General features: G+C 40.4%; 1 protein-coding gene across 1 annotated transcript in view; it reads right to left on the reverse strand.

Annotated features, from left to right (window-relative positions):
- The window catches only part of LOC122804911 (sterol 26-hydroxylase, mitochondrial-like), a 755,523-nt gene that overhangs the window by 355,278 nt on the left and 377,119 nt on the right, over nucleotides 1-23,126 (reverse strand). The window lies entirely within an intron of this gene.

Raw genomic sequence — 23,126 nt, forward strand, 5'->3', positions numbered from 1 at the left:
AACAAGACCACTGATACTAGCACCAGTGCTTGGCCCATTGTTTAACAAATAGAATTTGTATTTTATATGCCTTTTCTGTATCTTACATTGTTTCTCAGGTATTTCAAATCATTTGTGGTCTGTGTTCAATAGAAAGTTGTGGAGAAAAACTCTCAGGAACCAAGTGATTTCATTTGTTAGGACTTCAGTAACAAAAATAATTAATTAGCCTTCTTCTGAGCTGGACAGAATGAGTTAATATGATTATGTAGGCGTGCATGTAAGACAAGGATTTTAACATTTATTCAGGTGTTTTACATTCATATGCTGGGATTCAAGAGACTCTACTAGTGGTAAGCCCTAATATAGACTGCTGTCACTGGCAGTGGCCCTTTCTGATTCAAAGACAGGCCAACCGCAGTGATTTTACATGGTCTGTAGCCTAGGATCACTATGGTGGGATGTCTCCATGGCCATGCTGCATGCTAATGAGGCATCCCAGTGAGTGAACTCTGCTAATAAGCCATGTGCTCTCCACTGTGGATGGCTATGGTAAGGGATTTACACAGCTGAGCAACTCAGAGACTTGCTTGGCTGTTAAAGTTAGTACAGCTTGCCATCTTGATTAACATGGCCAAACATCTGTATTCCCCCACTATAGTCAATTAGAGAGACTATATAAAATGTAAGATTAGGTAAGTATCTATGGAGAGGTCATGGTGGGGTGGTGTAAGTGAGTGCATGTGTGTTGCAGCATGACTGCATGTTTGCAGAGGTATGAGTAGTCTAGTGTGTACATGTGTGTGTGTGTGTGTGTGTGTGTGTGTGTGTGTGTGTGTGTGTGTGTGTGTGTGTGTGTGTGTGTGTGTGTGTGTGTGTGTGTGTGGTGTGGTGTGTGGCGTGTGTGTGTGTGGTGTGTGTGTGTGTGTGTGTGTCTGTGTGTGTGTGTGTGTGTGTGTGTGTGTGTGTGTGTGTGTGTGTGTGTGTGTGTGTGTGTGAAAAGGTGTATGTATTTCACTAGAAGTAACACTACACAATTCAGGGACATGCAAATTAGCTGATAATGAGGTCTTTGAATCACATTTTTTGCAATCACACAAAAATTTGTTTTAGCTGCTCAGTCTGTCTTCACAGTGGGGTTCTTTCTTTTAAGTTTGTATGATTTATATCAGCTAAGGTCAGAGCCTGCATTTATTTCAGTGAATGTATGAATGTCTCAAGTGGAAGGACATTCAGTTAGGTTAAGGCAGTGTCTATATGGGATCATTTTGTTTTTGAAGGTGTTGCTACATACCTATGACATGATACTGGATAAGAGAATGAGACTGGATTGTTTGATCACTGGGCTGAATTGGACAATAGGCATTTATTTTTATATTTTTATCTGTTTAGATGTCCTCTCTGTAATAAGACTGTGATTAAATTACTTTTTTATCTTTAATAATTACTACACTTATTAGTTTAACATGTTGCTTAGGTTTATAATGAGGGGGTTGATTAGAAGAAGCACTGTATGTCAAGGATAGTTTGAGGAGGTGTGTTTCAGGGGTTTGGCATATCTTCAGGTATTATTCATAAACATGGAGAAACGTGTCCTTGGGTTGGCTGAAGTTAGGTGAAATCTATAACTTTACATACACACACACATATATATATATATATATATATATATATATAGAGAGAGAGAGAGAGAGAGAGCAAAAGGTTTGAGTCTTGACTTGCTTACTGGAATTGTGAAAGGTATTAAATTGATTACACTGCTGCATTAGTGAAAGGCCTGGTCTGAAAAGTGGTAGGATACATTACAGATAATTAGAATTAGGTTCATAGGTTCATAGGTTCAGGTGTCTGGTAAGGTACATCCCAAAAGGGGCATTGTACTCAATTATGGGCCTGATGAGGGATGAGTAAAGAGGCACAATGACGTCCCCTGATCTAGATGTGAATCCCTTCATGATTAGGTGGGCTATATAAAATGTTTTTCTAACCACTTTGGCCACGTGGTTGTCAAATGAGAGATTGCTATCAACTTGGGTCCCGAGGTCCCTAATTACTTCTTCTGTACTTAATGGATTACCACCTATGTGGTAATTTGTGCACCCTGTTTTTGCCAAAGGGATGACTATACACTTTTTGGCATTTAGCTTGAGGCCATGGCTCTGGCACCAGTTGTCTGTTTCTATGAGGCCCTTTAGGAGGATGCTTGTGTCGACTGGAGAGTCGATTATGGTGCCCAGTTTGCAGTCATCTGCGAACTTGGTCAGCCACAGTCCTTCCGTGTTGGCCTGTACCTCCGAGAAATATATACCGAACAAGAGAGGTCCCAGGACTGAGCCTTGTGGGACACCACTTGTAACTGGTTTGGAGTCTGACATGGCTCCAGCAATTCTAACCATGTGGGTTCTGTCCTTGAGCCAGTTTGCAATCCATCTAGTGACATAGGGGTTTATATTTAAGCTGGTGAGCTTATCTATAATGCCCGAGTGGGGTATTGTATCGAAGGCTTTTGCGAGGTCCAGGTAGGCTGTGTGGACCACCTTCCCCTCGTCAATGGCCTTGGTGACTGTTTCAAAGAAATCAACCAGGTTTAAGAGGCAGGATCTGCACTTAACAAAGCCGAACTGGGTAGGATCCAGTGTTTGTTGGTCCCCAATATCTTTATTTATGAGGTCCATGATAATCCTTTCCATAGCTTTGCAGACCAAGCTAGTCAGGCTTATGGGGTGATAGTTTCCAGGATCCGTTGAGGCACCACCTTTATGGAGAGGGACCACTGTTGCTTTACGCCACTCTTTGGGCACATATCCTGTAGTAAGGCTGAGATTGAACAGTAGTTTTATGTTTGGGTTTAGCTCTTCTTGGAGTTCATGTAGGGCAGCCAGGACACCATCTGGTCCCATTGATGCTGTGTTTTTGCTTTGGAGAGGCGGCTCTTACCTGAGCATCTGAGATGTCAGGGGCAGCACTCTGCTGGGATAGACATTTGCCCTTTTGGTGGGGGGAGTTTGCGCGGAACCTGTCAGCTAGGAGGTTGGCAATGTCTCTGGGTTCGTGTATTTTTGTCATTTTGGACTAATTCTGAGCATATCTGGGAATTACCACCCAGGTTCCTAACATAACTAAAGAAAGCCTTGTGATTATCCTTAGTGTCCTGTGCAATTTTTCTCTCGAAGCTGGCCTTAGACAATTTTATGTGTGCCCGTAGTTTTGCTAATACTGATCAGTGATGCCTTCCCTTTTTGGGATTTTGCTCTCTCATTTAGTAGCTTCCTCCTTCTATTGTATAGTTTGTTTATGGCTGGGGTCCACCAGACAGGACGTCTGCCTTTGGAGGATTGGGTCTTGGTTTTATTTGGGATCACATGATCCATGCATTCCTGAAGGTGTTCATAGAATGCGTTTATAAAGGATTCTGCGGTCTGGGCCGTATTTTCCACAGGCCCAGGGGCTTTGAAGGATTCCACCTCAGTTTTGAGGAGTGTGAAATTTGCTTTAGAGAAGTTTTTCACTGTGGTTTTCTGGGCAGGGGTGGGGTCGGGATGTGAATATCCAGTGAGATTAGTTTATGGTCTGATCTTACCAGTGAGGGATACACATCTGGTCTGGAGCATAGAGTCCCCATGTTGGTGATGATCAGGTCCAGTATGTTTTCCCCTCTTGTGGGAGTGGTAACAAGTTGTTCCATAGCATTTGAATTTATAAATTCTAGGAACCTTTGGGCTAGGGTGTTGGAGCTAGAGTAATGCTCCCAGTCTATGTTTGGGTAGTTGAAGTTGCCCAATATAATGGTGTTTGGAGAGACCTTCATATTTTCCAGTGTTCTCAGGAAGGCCGAGTGGGGTTCCTGGGTTTGGGAGGGTGGTCTGTAGCAGGCTATAAACTGGAAGGCAGTTTTACCCACTGTTAGTTGCACATGGATAGTCTCTGATGCTTCATGCTTTGCCACCAACCTGGAGGTGTGGGTATCTTTGATGAATATCGATACTCCCCCTCCTTTTGTGGTTCGGTCCAAGTTTTGGGGCCGAAAAGCATGGTATGAGGTATAACCTGGTAGTGCTGGGGTGCTCTCGGGAGCCCTGAGCCAGGTTTCTGTTACTGCACAGATATAGATGTTCTCCATGCTAAGGAGAGTTTAGACTGCGTGCATCTTGAGGTTTAGACTTCTGGCGTTGAGTAGCATTACTCCTAGTTTCTTATCCCTTGTGATGCCTATGGAGGTGGGTTTGTCTTTTGAGCCTTGCCTAAAAAAGGCACTATGGGGGTAGCAAGAGCCTTTGCCAATATCCGAAAGCCCAGGGGTGACAGGTGCAAGTCGTCCCTAGCAAAGCATCGTGGCTTGTCGAGCATATCATCCCAAGCTGACAGGCACTGGATCCCCTTTGAATGACACCAGTACTTAAGCCAATTGTTGAAATTGATCATCTTGTCTTCATATTGTGGCATCATTCTTGGTGAGGGTAAGATGCTACTCAAGGTCAGGGTCATACCGGCCTGGGCTACATGCTCAGAGAGCTCCTTTATGTCTCTTTTCATGTAGTCCAGGGTGGTACATCTCAGGTCATTCACACCAGCATGGACAATGACTGAGTCATATTTGTACTTGCCTTGGAGTGACCTGAGTGCTTGTATTATGTGGCGGATCCTAGCACCCGACAGGCTGCTCACCATGACCCTCTCCTTGTTCAGCCTGTTGAGCAGGATGTCAGTGTGCCTGATGATAGAGTCATCTATTACAAGTGTATCAGGTGTGTTGTTTAGTCTTAAGGGCTGTGACTGCTCGGCACACTGGCTTTGTGAGATATGTGTTGCACGTGTTTTGTTTTGGGGTAGCGGCTGCTTGGGTGTCTGCTTTGGAGGTCTCTGCTGCTTCGGCAGATCTTTATTTAGAGCCTCCGAGTATGTTTTTGTGTGATTATGTGTTTGGTTTGCTGTCGTGGTAGGTCTATGTGAGACTGGAATTGTAGTGAGTGTGGTTTCCTTCTCCTCCTGACTGGTTATGCCAGTACTGAGTTGAGAGAGCTTAGCCTCCAGTTTGGCTATATGGTTGCATCTCTCACATGTGTTGGAATTTGTTGAGAGGAGAGGGTTGTCTGTGTACATGAGGCAGTTGTAACATTGCCTCAAGATTCCCAGATTCACCAGCTGGACCGGAGAGGAGATTGACAACTGACCTTTGGACATGCGAGAATAATATTGGGAATTCCTTAATAACTGAAAACCAGGGCCAGTGGGGAGTGAGGGTGTAGTGCTTTTAATTTTTAGTGCTGACTTATATAATTGCTTTAGTGAGCAAGTGCCAGGTAACTTAAGTGCAATGTGTTACAGGTAACTTAAATGCAAAAATGACAAACAGTAACTTTCTTTCAAGTGAAACAAGGAAATAAGTACAGTAAGCAATGCAGATATCACTAGTGATCCACAGAAGTGCTGATAAGCTGCGTATTAGGTAGAATTAGCGTTCCAGGGGAAATAACAAGCAAACAAACAACAAGCATATAAACAAAGCTAGATTCAGCAGGCCTGGATCTAGTCTATGCTACAGCAAACAAGGTGTACCAATTTCAGTAAGATACAGTTCAAATATTCAGGCACTATAAACCTTTAACCAGAAATTCCCAGCTCAGAAGGGCAGAGTCCAGCCTCTTCTCCCACAAGAGTGCAGACCACAAACCTTCTTAATGTAAAATAACTGGCCTGAAGCCCAAGTGCTTAAACCAGAACTAATACACTTTAAGAATAACAGACACTGGGCTCTCAATCAGCAGTTCCCAACTTAGAAGGATGAAAGCTACCTGTTCTGCCACCACAGTGCATGCCACAAACCTTCCTAATGTAAAACAACTGGTCTGAAGCCAAAGTGCTTAATCCAAAAGATTTAGAATGATAGCTACACTTTAATCAAGTTACTACCAAGCAGTAATAAATACAATTGAATACTTTAGAGAATGCCTGGATTAGTGCTCAAGTTACACAAACAAAGCTAGATCCAGCAGGCCCGAATCCAGTCTATGCCACAGCGCACCAACTTCAGTAAGAAGCAGTTCAGATATGCATGCACTATAAGCCTTCAACCAGAAATTCCCAGCTCAGAAGGGCAGAGTCCAGCCTCTCCTCCCACAAGAGTGCAGACCACGAACCCTCTTAATGTAAAATAACTGGCCTGAAAGCCCAAGTGCTTAAACCAGAATTAATACACTTTTAGAATAATAGACACTGAGCCCTCAATTAGCATTTCCCAACCTAGAAGGATGTAAGCTACCTGTTCTGCCACTACAGTGCAGACCACAAACCCTCTCAGTGCAAAACAACTGGTCCGAAGCCCAAGTGTTTAAACCAAAAGGCTTAGAATGAGTTACACCAAGCAGTAATAAATACAATTGAGTACTTTTAAGATGATGCAAAAGTAAAAAAAAGTAGGTAGAAACACAAGAACAGTAAAAGCAGATGATTTTTTTTTTCCTTTTTCTGAACAAGTGCTGAGATCAAAGAAACAGATTTGAGTGCTGAAACTAGAAAACTGGCTAGTTATAAGAAAAAAAACTAAGCTAGAAGGCTTCCCTCCAACACACAAGGGCTTGGGGGCTCAGAAGCCTACAAATAGTCTATACCACTTAACAGGAAAGGCAGGAAACAAGCTTACATTTTTTTTTCTGTTTCCCAGATGCTCTCTTTGTACACAGTAGGAGTGCCTGAAATCAGAATATGATCTCACTGCACTCAGTTGAGTGAGCAAATGAGATGGGCCCAGAAGGAGTATCCAAACACAAATTTACAAGAGGGGCGGGCAGTTGCAAGGCCACTAAGATTAACACCAAAACAAAAACAGGGAGGGTGGATGGGACTAACTGAAGAGCAGAGTGAATGAGAGCAGAGTGAAAACTTCCAGTTCAGTTAATATTCCTTCCACACAGTTAAAATCAATTTAAATACTGTATTTTTTGGAAAAAGTGCAGATAAAGGTACTTAAATTCTCTTATACGTCCAGTTGAATATAGCAAGTTCTTAGCTGGCCAAAGCTGAGGTTTTTAAGCAGAAAATATTTCACACTGTACCACTTAAATAGGCAAGGACAGGAAATCAAAGAATGTGACTACCCCCACACGTGTAATTACTAGCAAATAACAAAATTCAGCAAACAGTGACTAACTTCCAGTTCAGCTAATATTCCTTCCACACAGTTAAAGTTGAATATAGCAAGTTTTTATGCGGCCAAAGCTGAGGTTTTTAAGCAGAAAATATTTCACACTGTACCACTTAAATAGGCAAGGACAGGAAATCAAAGAATGTGACTACCCCCACACCTGTAATTACTAGCAAATAAATTCAGCAAACACTGACTAACTTCCAGTTCAGCTAATATTCCTTCCACAAAGTTAAAATCAATTTAAATACTGTATTTTTTTGAAAAAAAAGAGCAGATAAAGGTACTTAAATTCTCTTATACGTCCAGTTGAATATAGCAAGTTCTTAGCCGGCCAAAGCTGAGGTTTTTAAGCAGAAAATATTTCACACTGTACCACTTAAATAGGCAAGGACAGGAAATCAAAGAATGTGACTACCCCGACACCTGTAATTACTAGCAAATAACAAAATTCAGCAAACACTGACTAACTTCCAGTTCAGCTAATATTCCTTCCACACAGTTAAAATCAATTTAAATACTGTATTTGTTTGAAAAAAAAAGAGCAGATAAAGGTACTTAAATTCTCTTATACGTCCAGTTGAATATAGCAAGTTCTTAGCCGGCCAAAGCTGAGGTTTTAAGCAGAAAATATTTCACACTGTACCACTTAAATAGGCAAGGACAGGAAATCAAAGAATGTGACTACCCCACACCTGTAATTACTAGCAAATAACAAAATTCAGCAAACACTGACTAACTTCCAGTTCAGCTAATATTCCTTCCACACAGTTAAAATCAATTTAAATACTGTATTTTTGAAAAAAAGAGCAGATAAAGGTACTTAAATTCTCTTATACGTCCAGTTGAATATAGCAAGTTCTTAGCCGGCCAAAGCTGAAGTTTTTAAGCGATGTTAGAAAAGTATTTCTTATGGTTTGTGAATTTACTTTCCTTGCTGAATTGTGAGTTAAAGGTGACCTATGTATGAGTATATTTTTTGGATGGAACATAGAGAGGTAGCGGGAGTGAAAGTTTACAGCTGGAAGAATAAGCATATCAAAGGAGGTGACCATTTATGTGGGTATATATTACGTAGTTAACTTTCTATACGTTATGTATAGTAAACTCTCAGTTAACCAGAGCTCAAGCAATGAGAAAAAATATTGAAGAACTACAGTACAATTTTCATGTGTTGCACGTGTGCCTCCCCCCCCCCCGCAGAAACATACCTTGCATTTTTAGAGTTTTACAGTTTTAAAAAGGAAGACAGAAATAAATTAACTCTTTCCCCATCCTGAGAACAAGTCAAACCAAACAAATAATATATGGTACAGTATTAGTCAAGCCTATTTTTAATAACTCTCAAGTAACCAGAAACTACAGTTATCTAGCAACTACCAATTCCCATGGGTGATGGTTAACTGAGAGTTTACTGTAAGTTATTTATTTCCTTTCTATAAACATGTTCTGTTTGAGAATGACTTGCTTTTCTTGCTTGTTATTCTTGTTCAGGTCAATAAAGTTTTTTACCATTTATTTATTTATGTACTTTTTTTGGAGTTTGCTGAGGCAGCCCTGTGGAGCAGAGGGATGAAACCCTGATTACAGCATCAGATTATCTGTGTTTCTGTAGCAGCTAGAGTGTTGTCAGGAGCAAGATAGGCAGAGTCATGACACCACCTTGAATACTAGTATAAAGGGCACATGGAAATCTCTGGCTGTGGTTACTGATTCCAAGTTAGGTTTCAATGAATATCTAGATGCTACAGTTTCAGCTGTAAAAGTTATGAAAAATAAGAGCTTTACACAATATAAAAAGACAGTTGATGGCAGAAGGGTGTAACATCCTGGCTATAGCAGTAGTGTGATCCATGTTATTGTAAAGATCAGTAGTTCTGACACTCTTTATAAAGATGGTATTAGTTTATGAAAGAATTGTTAGAGATGCAGCAGATGTTACAGCTGCCTTAGTTTGCACTACAAAAGTTAGGTTTGGTGGCCTTAAAGAGTAAACTTGCTTTCTAACAACTTCACTTCAGTCAAAATCTTCTGCATAAGAATCACTGCTCAGACCGTGCTTACAATGACAGTACTTAGTGGTGTGAAACCTCAAATATTCCTCAAAGCACTTACTGAAGCTAAATGAAAAATGGCTGATGGATCAACAGAACTTGTACTCCCTACGTGATGGGATTCTCTTATTTTCCAGATAAGACAGTTCTGTATCCTGAGTGCTTTCAAGAAAAGTAACAAAGAATTTGGCTAATGTCCAGCAAACAAAGTTACATGATAACTCCTTTTCACTGTATACCAGTCTTACTTGATGTCCACAAGTACTAAAATTACTCAGCATCTGCCTCCCTTAAATGCCATGGTTTACCTAGTTTGTGGTATCTCTTTCTCTTTCTTCCATTTCTGCTTATCTCCCATTGTCACTTCTTTGTCTACTTAATACTGAAGTCCTGTCTTTTGACACTTGTACTGATTTCTGAATAAAGGATAACAGTGAAATTAGAGGTAATATACATTTATCGACCGTGGTATGGGTAAGGCCAATCTCTAACCAAATGAGATAGGTTAATTCAAGCACAAAAAGGGGAACTGGTTAGGCTTAAAATGGCTTACTAGGGCAGCTAGCCTAGTACTTATCTATGTAATAGTGATGAGCACAACTCTTGAAAGCGGCACTCAACTAATTTAGTAAAACTAAATATAAAAGCTTGTCCTTAACTGTGCAAGGCTATTTTTAATGAGACTGAAGTGGAATTTTATGTGCATTAGTGTACTGCACCTGCATTGAGGAGTGTATGACATATTCTGAAAAAGTGTATGGCTATGTATGATATGAAGATATGGAACATGTTTTGTAAATTATAAAACTGTGCAGTCAAATATGTAACCAATATATGATTTGTATGATTAGGTTTTTACTTATACAATGAAATATACATTATAAACTGAAACTGAATAATAAATTACTGATGTTTGTGTTTCAGTATTTGGAGCTTATCACCCGCGGTTACTACTTAAAAAAGGTTCTACCCAACAGGACTTACCAGGTCAATGATATAAACAAATAAGCAGACTGGTAATTAAACAAACAATTATCATGCTATTCAATTCTGTATTCTCATATTTCAAAACAAAAACAATAAGTTTTTTCATGCACACAACTGGTAAATGATTAGCACCAAAATGACTGAAGAGTAATTACTAAAAAATGTATAATTCACAAACTAGAATTCTGGTTTGAGAGATTATAATATAGACTTATGGGCATAACTAAAGAGAAAATGCTAAAATAAAAAAGTATATACTTGGTTCCTACGCTATTTGAAAATAAATGGAAAATGAAGAGTTATTCTGTTATAGAAATTTAAGTCAAATATTAACTGAAAAAAATTATCCTATAACAAGTAGAAAACCTTGGGACACAAAACATTGTACATAGGTTCCAGAACTTTGCATAGAAAAATCAAGAAAATATAGACGGTATCAGTACCACTGGGGGATAAACCCCTGACTATGGCCCAGGTGACCTGAGTTTGAATAGCAGCACAGGCACTTGACACCACAGGCAGTATGGGACATTGGCATCATTTCTTGGGGGAAAAGGGAGTGCACACTCTTGGGACACACTCACTTGGTTTGAGTTTCATATTGGAAATCAGCATTTACTGCATTTTTTTCTGTCTGTTTGCAAAAACCAAAAAAATATTTCTCCTTTCCTAAACTTTCCTAGCTAGTTGTTCTAGTGATCAGATTTTGCTGATCCCTGGGCTTTGTATTTGGTTTCTGTGTTCCTCCATTTTCTTGTGTGGCCAGAGGTAGTTTCTTTACTCACCAGTGGGAGTGGGGAGTACTGAGCTGCTTGTTTGTCCTCAGAGGAGTGGTTAGAAGCAGCAACTAGTAATTTGTCGGCCATTTTGGGTCATTTCCTGTTTTTCCAGCCCCTGCTATAAAGCACGTTAGCAGAGCTGCTACCATTGCACACTAGGGCAGCGCCCGTTAATCAGATTTAAACTATTAGGGCTACCTAAAGTCCACTCTTCAAATTTTCCCTTAAAACTACCTTCCTCAAAGTATACTACTGTTCTATTTAGTGTATCCTACAACTATAAATTATCTCTACTTGACTCCCAAGTAGACTATTCTCTATCTGTATAGCGAAGCACTTGCTCCTACAGTACTTATCACCTCGATACAGCACTCTTGTTATAGAAAGTACCCCAAAAAGCAAACCCCATTTCGGTCACCCACATCCCCAGAACCTTTTCTTAAGTTTTTCTGTCTATTCCTTCTAGCATGTCGAGGGATCAGTTGCTAATGTCCTCTCCTGCTCAGCTGGTGAACCTGGGAATATTGAGGCAATGTTACAATTGCCTCATGTACACTGAACAACCCTCTCCTCCTCCCACAAAACACAAATACATGCGAGAGATGCAACTATACGGCCAAACTGGAGGCTGAGCTCTCTCAACATAGGACTGGCATGACCAGACAGGAGGAGAAGGTAACCACACACACTATAGACCCAGTCTCACATAATACCATCACAACCTCAAATCATACACATAAACACACAAAGACATACTGGAGGCTCTGATCAAAATCTACCAAAACAGCAGAGGCCACCAAAGCAGACACCCAAACAACTACCACCTCAGAACACAACACCTACAACACATAGACCACACAGTCAGAGTGTCAAGCAGTCACAGCCCTTAAGGCCAAACACAATGCCAGACACACTAGTCATTGGTGACTCCATAGTCAGACACACTGACGCCCCGCTCACCAGACTGAGTAAGGAGAAGGTCACAGTAAGCTGCCTGTCGGTGCTAGAATCCGCCACATAATGCATGCACTCAGGTCTCTCAACAGCAGGTACAAGTGACTCAATCATTGTCCACGCTGGTGTTAACGACCTGAGGCGCACCTCCTTGGACTACATGAAAAGAGACATAGAGGAGCTCTCTGATTATGTAGCCCAAGCAGGTATGACCCTGACCTTGAGCAGTATCCTACCTTCACCAAGAATGATGCCACAATACAGAGATAAGATGATCAGCTTTAACAATTGGCTTAAACTCTGGTGTCATTCAAAGGGGATCAATGTCTGTCTGCCTGGGATGACATGCTGGACAAGCCACGCTGCTTAAAGGGACGGCTTGCACTTGTCACCCTGGGATTCGGATTTGGCAAAGGCTCTTGCCACCCCATAGTGCCTTTTAGGCAAGGCTCAAATTCTAAACCTACCACCCTAGAACAAAACAAAGAAAAAACTAAGGGTAATGCTGCTCAATGCCAGAAGTCTCAACCTCAAGATGCACGCACTCGAGGCCCTTCTCAGTATGGAGAACATCGATGTCTGTGCTGTGACAGAAACCTGGTTCAAGGCTCCTGAGAGCACCCCAGCACTATCAGGTTTTACCTCATATCATGCCCGCCCCAAAACCCGGACAATACCAAGAAAGGAGGGGGTATCCATATTCATCAAGGACACCCACACCTCAAGATTGGTGGCATCGCCGCGATGCATCGGAAACCATCCAGGTGCAATTAACCATAGGCAAGATTGCTCTGCAATTTGTAGCATGTTACAGGCCACCCTCAAACTCAGGAACCTCATATGGCCTTCCTGAAAACACTGGAGGGATAAATGTATCTCCAAACACCATCATACTAGGTGACTTCAACTACCCTAATATAGACTGGGAACACTACTCAAGCCCAAACACTCTGGCCCAAAAGTTCCTGGAATTCATAAACTCAAATGCCATGGAACAACTAGTCACCATCCCACAAGAGGAGAAAACATACTTGATCTCATCATCAAACATGGGAGCACAATGTTCAACGGAAGTATACCCCTCACTGGTGAGATCTGATCACAAACTAATCTCGCTGGAGGTCCTCATCCCCCCACCGAAATGAAAAGACCACAGTAAAGAACTGCCGACTTCACACTTCTAAAGACTAGTGTGGTCTCCTTTAAGGCCCTGAGCCGGTAACATTACTCAAACCGCTGAATCACTTACAAATGCCTTCTACCAGCACCTGCAGGCTGCATGGATCAGGCAATCCCAAGCAAAACAAAGACTCTTTGTACCAAAGGCAAGCGTCCAGTCTGGTGGACCCCAGCCATAAACAAACTCTACAACAAAAGGAGAAAGCTACTACAAGATAGAGCAAAATCCTTAAAAGGTAAGACACGCTGATCACTATAAGTAAAAAGCTAAGAGCTCTCATAAAATCATCCAAAGCTAATTTTGAGAAAAAATAGCTAAGGACTCTAAAGACAACCATAAGGCATTCTTTAGCTATGTCAGAAACCTAGGAGGAAACTCCCAGATATGCTCAGAATTAGTTCAAAATGATGTGAAGATTACTGATCCTACAGACATTGCAAACATACTGGCTGACAGGTTCAGTGCAAACTTCTCCCCTCCCCTAAAGGAGAGATATCTATACCAAATGATTGTAGCCCCCAAACATCTCTAGCCCAGGTGAGAACTGCTCTCTCAAGGCAAAGAACACAGCATCCATGGGACCTGATGGTGTCCCGGCTGTGTGCTCCATGAACTCAACGAGGAATTAAACCCACAGTTAGGACAGCTGTTTAATCTTAGTCTCACCTCGGATCCAGGATTGCGGGGGTGGTGCACACACTGTGGTCCCACTCCACAAAGGTGCCTCCACCGACCCTGGAAATTACCGTCCCATTAGCTTGACAAGCCTTATCTGCAAAGCCATGGAGAGGATCATAATGGATCTCATAAATAAAGACATAGGGAACTTGCAGACTTTGGATCCAACCCAGTTTGGCTTTGTCAAAGGCACATCATGCCTTTTAAACTTGGTTGACTTTTTGAAACAGTCACCAAGGCCATTGACGAGGAAAGGCAGTCCATACAGCCTACCTAGACCTGGCAAGGCTTTTGATACAATACCTCACTCGGGTATCATTGAAAACTCATCAACAAATGTAAACCCATACATTACAAGATGGGTTGCAAACTGGCTGAGTGACAGAACCCACAGGGTCAGAGTTGCTGGTGCCATGTCAGACTCAAAGCCTGTCACAAGTGGTGTCCCACAGGGCTCAGTCCTGGGCCTCTTGTTTGGCATCTACTTTTCTGAAGTACAAGCAAACACAGGAGGGTTATGGCTGACAAAGTTTGCAGATGACTGCAAACTGGGCGTAGTTGAAAACACATCCAACACAGATATCCTTCAGAAGGGTCTCACAGAAACGGATAACTGGTGCCAGAGCCATGGCCTAAAGTTAAATGCCAAGAAATGCATAGTCATACCCTTCGGGAAAAATAAGGTTACCCCTAGCTACCATATAGGTGGCAATCCCCTGAACACAGAAGAAGTTAAGGACCTGGGAACCCAGGTTGACAGCAGCCTTTCATTCGACACTCATATTGCTAAATTAGTTAGGAAGACCTTCTACATTGCCCACCTTATCATGAAGGGATTCACATCTAGATCAAGGGAAGTCATAGTCTCCCTATACTCATCACTCATCAGACCAATGATCGGTACAATGCCCCATTCGAATGTATCTGACCCGACACTTGCAGCAGCTGGAGAGGCCACAAAGTTCCTCACCAAAAGGATAAAGGGTCTCAAAATCTGTCTTATGCTGCCCGACTGAAAGAACTCCAGTTATATTCAGTTGCTTACCGCTTGCTCAGAGGTGACCTATGCCTGACATACAAGGCCATGTCAAACCCAGATTTGATGAACATGCTTCATCTCAAAAATCTAGATCCCTCAGAGCCACAAGGGGGAGACTTAAACCTCGACACGGTTATTAATAGGACGTGCTGGAGGGATAGATTCATCACCCAAAGACTCCCTATGCTGTGGAACAAAATCCTGGTTTATGTGAGGCAGAGCACCTCGCTGGCCTTGTTCAAGAGGAATCTTGACCAATGGATGGGAGATCGCAGATACACCCCAGGGGTTACCTCAGTGTCACTGCTCGACAGAGGCACAGCAAAATAATGGGCATAGTTTCTCCAAACTAAAGGGGTGGCGTAAGCCACAAAACTATGGGCTAGGCTTATAAATGCCCTCGGGCAGATAGCCTAGTATGAACCTATGAACCTATGAACCTATGAAAAGCAACTGCAGAGGTACTGCATAAGGGTTGGCAGGACATCCTGCTGATGTCCATGCTTTTCCAGAAGTAAGGACTAGTTCAGCCCTGATGTCCAGTGCATGTTCTATACTCAGGATGTTACTGAGCACAGGTAAGGCAAGTGATGAGGTGAAAACACTGCCCAGCAGCAGCAGCAGTGTGATTCTGCACTGGGGTCCTCACTTTCCTCACTGACCCCAGATGTTGTTCAACGTTAGCTCAGGGGAGAATAAGCCAGTTCCAGTAGACATGTCTGAAAAGGAGAGGACATGACAGCAGCTGAAATTGAGATGTGGGGAGCCAAAAAGAGCGAGACAGAGAGAAAAAAAAAAACAATAATCCAAAATTAGGCACCAGAGACCACCAGTTCCAACACACAAGTAATTTAATGTTCATACACAGCAAAAGGAACACACATCCACAAATAACATGTGTTCATCCCCATATAAGTTACTGTTGACCCTAAAGAGTTTTGGTTTAGGGTAATGTGTCATGCTAGTATATTCATTAGTATCTCTCTCAATTTTCATAAATGTTCTATCCTGTATTTTCTTACATTTTAACTCAATACTATTCAAAATATCGAAATACTTTGCCTTTTCAGTGTCTATACTGAACAATAAATCACTAGCAATACTCTTGTTAACACTCTCAATCTGATTAAAAACATTTTCCATTTCTAGCTCATTATTTTTGATAATAGCTTTCATTATCTCTGCCCTACATCTATCAAAAGCCATAATGAGGTCCTGGTGAAACTGAGAACATTCTTTTACATTATTATTTTATTTTATTTTATTTTACATTTGTTAACCGGGAAAATCTGACTGGACACATATCCATTTTCAGTGGAGGCCAGGCCAGAAAAGCTCCAATAGCATGTCATAAAGAAATTACACAAGAATATCATACAGAGATATAGGTTCCACAGAAGCAACAGTTATGTATAGATTAGCAATGCCTTTAGTAAAGTCAGCATACAGCATTCTAGTAGTAGAGTTTATATAGAATATAAAATATAAACACAAGAAAAAAACTTTTTTCTTGTCTTTTTTAATTATGAGTATTCTCAATATTTTGTTACAGAAATAACCAGTGATTAAGCTTTACAGTGAAAGAAATTAGGGGGCCTAGTAGAATTCATGAACATGGTATTGGTGCAAATTAACCTGGGGAATAGCATGAACAAAGCCAATTGTTTGAGAAGTGGGTTCTCAGGAGTTTCTTAAATTGAATAGTGGAGGTAGTGGAGGTTATTTGGCTAGGTAGTTTGTTCCAGATTTTGGCAAATATATTAGGATACTCGCATACTCTTAAACCTTTAGGAACAATTTTTAAATGCAGGCAGTGTTTAAGATAAGCATTGTCAGTTTCCTAGGCTTTATATTTGTACAATAAATTATCAAGTTTAGAAAGCATAGTAGCATAAGTATCATTGTTAGTAGCAACTAGCTTTTGTGCACTAAAATCAATTTTAAAGTTTAAAATGTCTCTAAAATGTGTTTTAGTACCTTTTTGGTTTGAACTGTTGGAATGTGCTTCTCTTTCACTCACTCCATGGTTTGGATGTGTGTTCACTTGTGAAATACCCCCCTCGTGGTTAGATGTTAATGTAATACTGGGAAAGCCATCCAGGCTTGATTGTGGTCATTGAAAAGTTTGTGAGTCCAAATTTACAGTCCTACTAACAATGATACTTATGCTACTATGGTTTCTAAACTTGATAATTTATTGTACAAATATAAAGCCTAGGAAACTGACAATGCCTATCTTAAACACTGCCTGCATTTAAAAATTGTTTCTAAAGGTTTAAGAGTATGAAAGTATTCTAATAATGTAAAAGAAGGTTCTCAGTTTCACCAGGACCTCATTATGGCTTTTGATAGATGTGGGGCAGACTTAATGAGAGCCATTATCAAAAATAATGAGCTAGAAATGGAAACTGTTTTTAATCAGATTGAGAGTGTTAACAACAGTATTGCTAGTGATTTATTGTTCGGTATAGACACTAAAAAGGCAAAGTATTTTGATATTTTGTATAGTATTGAGTTAAAATGCAAGAAAATACAGGATAGAAAATTTATGAAAATTGAGAGAGACACTAATGAATACGCTAGTATGACACATTACCCTAAACCAAAACTCTTTAGGGTCAACGGTAACTTATATGGGAGTGAAAACGTGTTATTTGTGGATGTGTGTTCCTTTTTCTGTGTTTGAACATTAAATTACTTGTGTGTTGGAACTGCTAGTCTCCAGTGCCTAATTTTGGATTATTAGTTACGTTTTGGGCACTTTCACCACATCTTTGCCGTTTAAAAAAAAAAAAAAAAAAAAAAAAACAACCAAGAAAATACAACAAAGTAAAGCTAGGGATAAAATTACATCTTTGGTGGAATGCAGCCGGTTCTAGTGTTAGCTTCTTCTAATATCTAGTGGAGCTATAAGTAGGTCAAGACAAAGAAATGATCATTTATAAAACAAAGACATTATATTAGGAATTCAAGAAAGTTTAAAGGAATTTTCCAATTTCAGTTAGGAACCAATACAGTAAATCCAAGCATTGGAAGCTGAGGATGTGTAAATGCTTAACAAGGTAAAACTGTGCCAGATAATGGAGATGTGGTAGCTTAAATCAATGTCAGGTACAGCTACAAATGAGGCTTCTGGGCCAGATACAATGTCTAACAGACATCTGCAGAGATAGCTGATCATATAAGTCACCTTTTCTGTTTTTAATTTAACGTGGTAAATTACCAACCAAATGGAAGAATCATGGGTAGTACCACTCTAGAAGGGTACAGGTTACATAAACAGTTGTCTACAATATAGAGCTATCATTGTAATATACTGATGCAGATTGTAATTCATGCATTGAGCATGTACTGTCAAAAGATAATTTTTACTCTGGTATAATACACAATATATGGTAGGCTTCATCAAGGAGCTACATCTTTAACATTTATTTATTTATTTATTGCACTGGGGGGGCAGCATCTATAAATTTTGGATGATGACATTTGAGTAGATGTTACCCTTATTGTTCTAAGTAGAAATTTTAATAAGCTAAACCACACTGTCTATGTCTGTGGGCATTAAAAGGGGTATATACTGGAGTGGATTAAGATATATCTTTCTGCCAGGAAATAGAAAGACAGTTACCTGGTTGTCTGCCAGGTAAACGACTTTCAGTTTCTGCTCACCAGTCATGATTCCCTTGATCAATTTTCCATAGGACATCATGGCCAAAGTGACTTCTGTTTAGGGAGTACAGAGACTGCAAAAATGTTTTTGTTTTTTCCATTTATTGTTTCAGTGATTTTTTAGATGATTTAAATGGAAATATAAATATTAAAGAATATCTAAGTTAAGACTCTTCAAGATATGGGACCATCTTAATCAATTTTTGCACCAGTACTGCTCAGTCTTTCAAAGGCAAGCATAGTTCTGTCCATACTTCTCAACCTCTAGAGCAAGAAATCTGGACAAAGCTATAAATAATAAGGGGGGAAACAAAGGCCCAAAAAGTGACAATTTTTAAATACTGCTCTTACAAACTTAGAAAGTTGATAGCATATCAGGTTTTGCATTAGCATGAATTTTCTGAAGAGTATGTTTGTTTCTTTCAGCTTTTCCCGGTTAGGGGTCGCCACAGCGGAACTCAGGGCCGCTAATGATTGGCAGTATATTTTGATGTGCTGGCTTGCTGGGCCTAATGCACAACCTTCAACGAAGGAACGCCCATTCATGCATGTCGCCATACAGAAGACGCTCTAACTGAGAATCAAACGGGCAACATCTAACTGTGAGGCGACAACGCTACCGCAGCACCACCACCGCAGTCTAATTTTCTGAAGAGTATGACGTATGAAATTCAAATGTCTGTCATTATTGTATGACTTTAATCTTTACTGACTTGCCAGTGATTTGCCAGAAAACTATAGTTTTATGAAAAATGGACCAAAAATATGAGGCACAAATCTGGCCATTCCGCGGAAATCAGTACAGTTGAGAAGTATGGTTTAGCCTCAGATGAAAAGTATTAAATATGTAAACATTTAATTTTTTATCAATGCATTTCAGTTTGATAACTGAGATAGTGCACTGATCTCAATTTACCAGTTACAGGCAATATAGGATTATAGGCAAGAAAGGAGATCATGACATTTTACAGATGATTTAGATGGACTCACCACCTGGCTAAAACATAAGCAAATTATTTTACATATATAGAAGTCTGATTACATGACCACAGGTGCCAAATTAAATTGTTCTAGTTATCATGGAAAGGCTGGCAAGGTAGAGATTAGTAAAGTCTTTGGTAAAGTTGAGAATAACAGACTACATATTCAATTGATATGTGTATAGTGAAGCTACATTGTCACGGATAGCAGGATGTCTGATGCGTTGTTAATGGTTTTGAAGAGAGATCAGTATAAGTCATGCTACCATTGTTAAAGAATATAATTAGGCCCTTAATGGAATAAACAGTACCACTGTGGTCTCCAGTAAGGGAACTCAGGTACACAAGCATAGCACTTTCTTTGATATAACTCCTTAATCTGTCTGACAAGCATTATTAAGAAGAAGCATCCTACTATGAAGTACATTTGATTAGTTTTCAACCTGTACTAGGTATAAGCTGCTCCCCATTTCAGCAAGCTCTGTTATCTCTACAAAGACATCGAGATATAACTTTCTAGTGGCAGCAGAGCTCAGTAACCTGAGAGAGAAGCTCAAATGCACCTTAGGCTGAAAAACAAAATATATTTCAGAATGGAATGTTCTGTTACAGTGTCTGACAGACAGCTTACCCATTTAACAGCAAAAGTACAACAACAATTTACCAGAGTACAGATGAGATTATGTGCATGTTTTGTTGCACATAAAGAAAAACGGGTCTCTTACAATTTGGGTTGTTTTCACTATTTTACAGAAAGGTAAAAAATGACATGATCTTGGATTTCAAGCATCACTGATTAAATATCTTAGGAAATGTTTAGCGGTGAAAAAGCAAACATTTAAATCTTGGAAACTCTGCATATAACCCAGCTAGGAAAAACGTAATAATTAAACCAAACACTGTGATAAACAAAGATAAGGCTGTGGTACAGAGGAATAAATATAACCCTTGTGAACTGTCACCTGTGTTTAAGTAACAGCACAAGAAGCTGATAGATCCAAGTGAGGAGGGCAGTGAGCGTGACAGGTATTTGTCGGCTCATCCATTTCAGTTGGAGGGAGGGAGTACAATATGTTAAGACACCCGAATAGCTGGGTGGGAGTTTGTTGGCAACATCATGGACTAAGATGGTGACACACTTCAAATGAAACTAGGTAGGACTGGTCATGTGTGCTAGCTATATATGTATCTTCGTATGCAGGAGCAACTGTGCCATCAAAGCTGCCACTCAACGGGAAACCTACATGACTGTCAGACTAACCCAGTCCCTAGTACCTGACTCTAACCTCTGAGGGAAACATGTGGACCCATTAAGCTGTCACCCTTGCCAGGAAATGAATGGACCATAAAGCTCCTGTCCAGCCAGGAAAAGAATGAGCCTGAGTCTTGCTCCTGTAGAGGAACAAAAGGGAACTTTAGAGGAGACAATCAGTAGAGTGTGTGTGGAGGGGAAAAAGTAATACTGTTAAAATGATGAACTGGTTCACAGAGGTGGTGGTGCCAGTTTAGAGAGGATTATCAAAAACTATAAAATATTCTAAACATTTCAATAACTTGCAACTAGTTGATTCTGTTTCTGCAAATACTGTAGAGTCATTTTCATAATGATTGAGCATTAGAGAGTTTTGAGTAACTCCTTGACTTCTAAATTCATGTACATTGCAACACCTCTGCACTGGCTCAGTAATCAAGGAGCACAATACTCTCCATTGGCAACAGCTAGGGGAAGTACACACTGGAAGGATGACAAGTACACACACAGTAAAGTGCAATTTCCCTTAAGAGCACACAGAGATCACAGTCAGTCTGGGGCTGGTTTCTCCCTCTTTCTCCAGATCCCCAAAAAGACTCCCCACTGGCACAGCTATAGGGTTGAGATCTCAGCCGAGTGGCCAAACTAAGATCTCCAGTACCCTCTCTGTCCAACCAGTGCTTCGTGTCCCTGCCCAAGTAGCTGACACACACACACACACACACACACACACACACACACACACACACACACACACACACACACACACACACACACACACACACTTTTTGAGGTTTGCTTTATATATAAACACACACACACACACACACACACACACACACACACACACACACACACACACACACACACACACACACACACACACACACACACACACACATACACACACACACATGGGGAAAGGCTGGCACAGGTTTACTAGTTATGCCCCCTTCTGCCAGACTATACCATAGTTCCAGCTGCCACCAGCCACCCTTATCAGCTACTATAAGGCCCTTAACAAAGGGTGCCCAATCCTACTGTGTAATGTTACTAATAATCCAAATGGTAGTCTAACCAAGAGCAAGGCTATTAGGAGTGGCCTGTACAGTGTCACCAAATACATATGCAAGTACTCTAATAGCTTAAATATGTTTCACAAATATCAGCCACAAATATAGGTTTAAACATACTTAATAATAAATTATAAAAGAACAAAACAATACTCAGTAAATCAACACAGTAACTTTAGAGTTAAAAATCACAGGAAATATTTTAAAGGAAAACAACGGGATATCATATCCACTAGCTTTATCTGCTGTTTCCTTAAGTCCCCCTTATGTGCTACAGGCCAAAAACAATAATAACTGCAGCTTTGAAATAAAATCATCGAAACTGTTTTTCAGCTTACCTTCCTAACCCTCCGTACTATATTGGTTTCTGTTTTAAAAAACAACTGAAAAACCTCTTTCCGGCTCAGAAATAATGATGTCACATCTGCCATAGCTCCTTGAGTACATCCCAGGACGTTTCCTCCCCCAAAGTGACGAAAACACCGTCTTATTAGCATGCTGTATTGAAGCCCCTGTGATCCACCCACATTGTGATGTCATCTTTCCCTTGGCCAGCCCACTATTTTCTTAATAAAAGGGATTAGCTGCTATGTGGAACTTCTTTTACATTGAAGTGAATCCTGTCGGCTCCATTTCGTGTGAAGGACTAGCAACAAGTGTGTATTGTCAGCGTTTTTCTCCATCGTTGGAATAATTCACAGTTAAGGTAAGTCTTTGTGTAATTTTACAGTATGTTTGTTCCTATCCTTGACAAATTTTCCTTTTTTTTAGTGCACACTCGTAGAATTAATGCTTATAACTGTGGCCCGCAGTTTTTATTTTGTAATATTGCTGTCGCTGTTTAGATAATATTTTATAAGTTTGGCTGGTTATTTTCATTGTTGTGCTCTGTTCGGTTTTGTTTGTGAAATCGTCGAGTCGGAAGGTAGGGGGATGTTAAATGTTGTGTATGTATTTCTCTTAGTTAAATTTAGGATGTGTTTAGCTAAGTAGTCTTTGCTCAGTAGGTTTCCGAACTTTTTATAGTTGGAGTACGCTGAAACCACGTTGTCCTCAATTGCGTGTTAATTGCGAGAGTAGTTGTATGCCTCTAAGCTACGCTTCATTTGTTTCACTTTCTGACTTAATTTGAAGCACTTTCTGTGTAGATCGTAAGATTTTTTTTTTTTTTATTGAAAACGTTTTGTGTCTTTTGGTTTATCCGGGTTAATGATCGCAAGACAGCGGAACTCTTTTTTTTCAGTACTGCTTTGTACTCGTAATGGTTATGAAGACAAGCGAACTCTTTTTTCTGTACTGCTTTGTACTGTATTTTTACATGCCTTTTCCAGCCTGCCACACAAGCTTCAATACAAGCGCAG

This window comes from Protopterus annectens, chromosome 6.part0 (assembly GCF_019279795.1).
Source record: "Protopterus annectens isolate FY-2018-M chromosome 6.part0, PAN1.0, whole genome shotgun sequence".
NCBI classification, from domain to species: Eukaryota; Metazoa; Chordata; order Ceratodontiformes; family Protopteridae; genus Protopterus; species Protopterus annectens.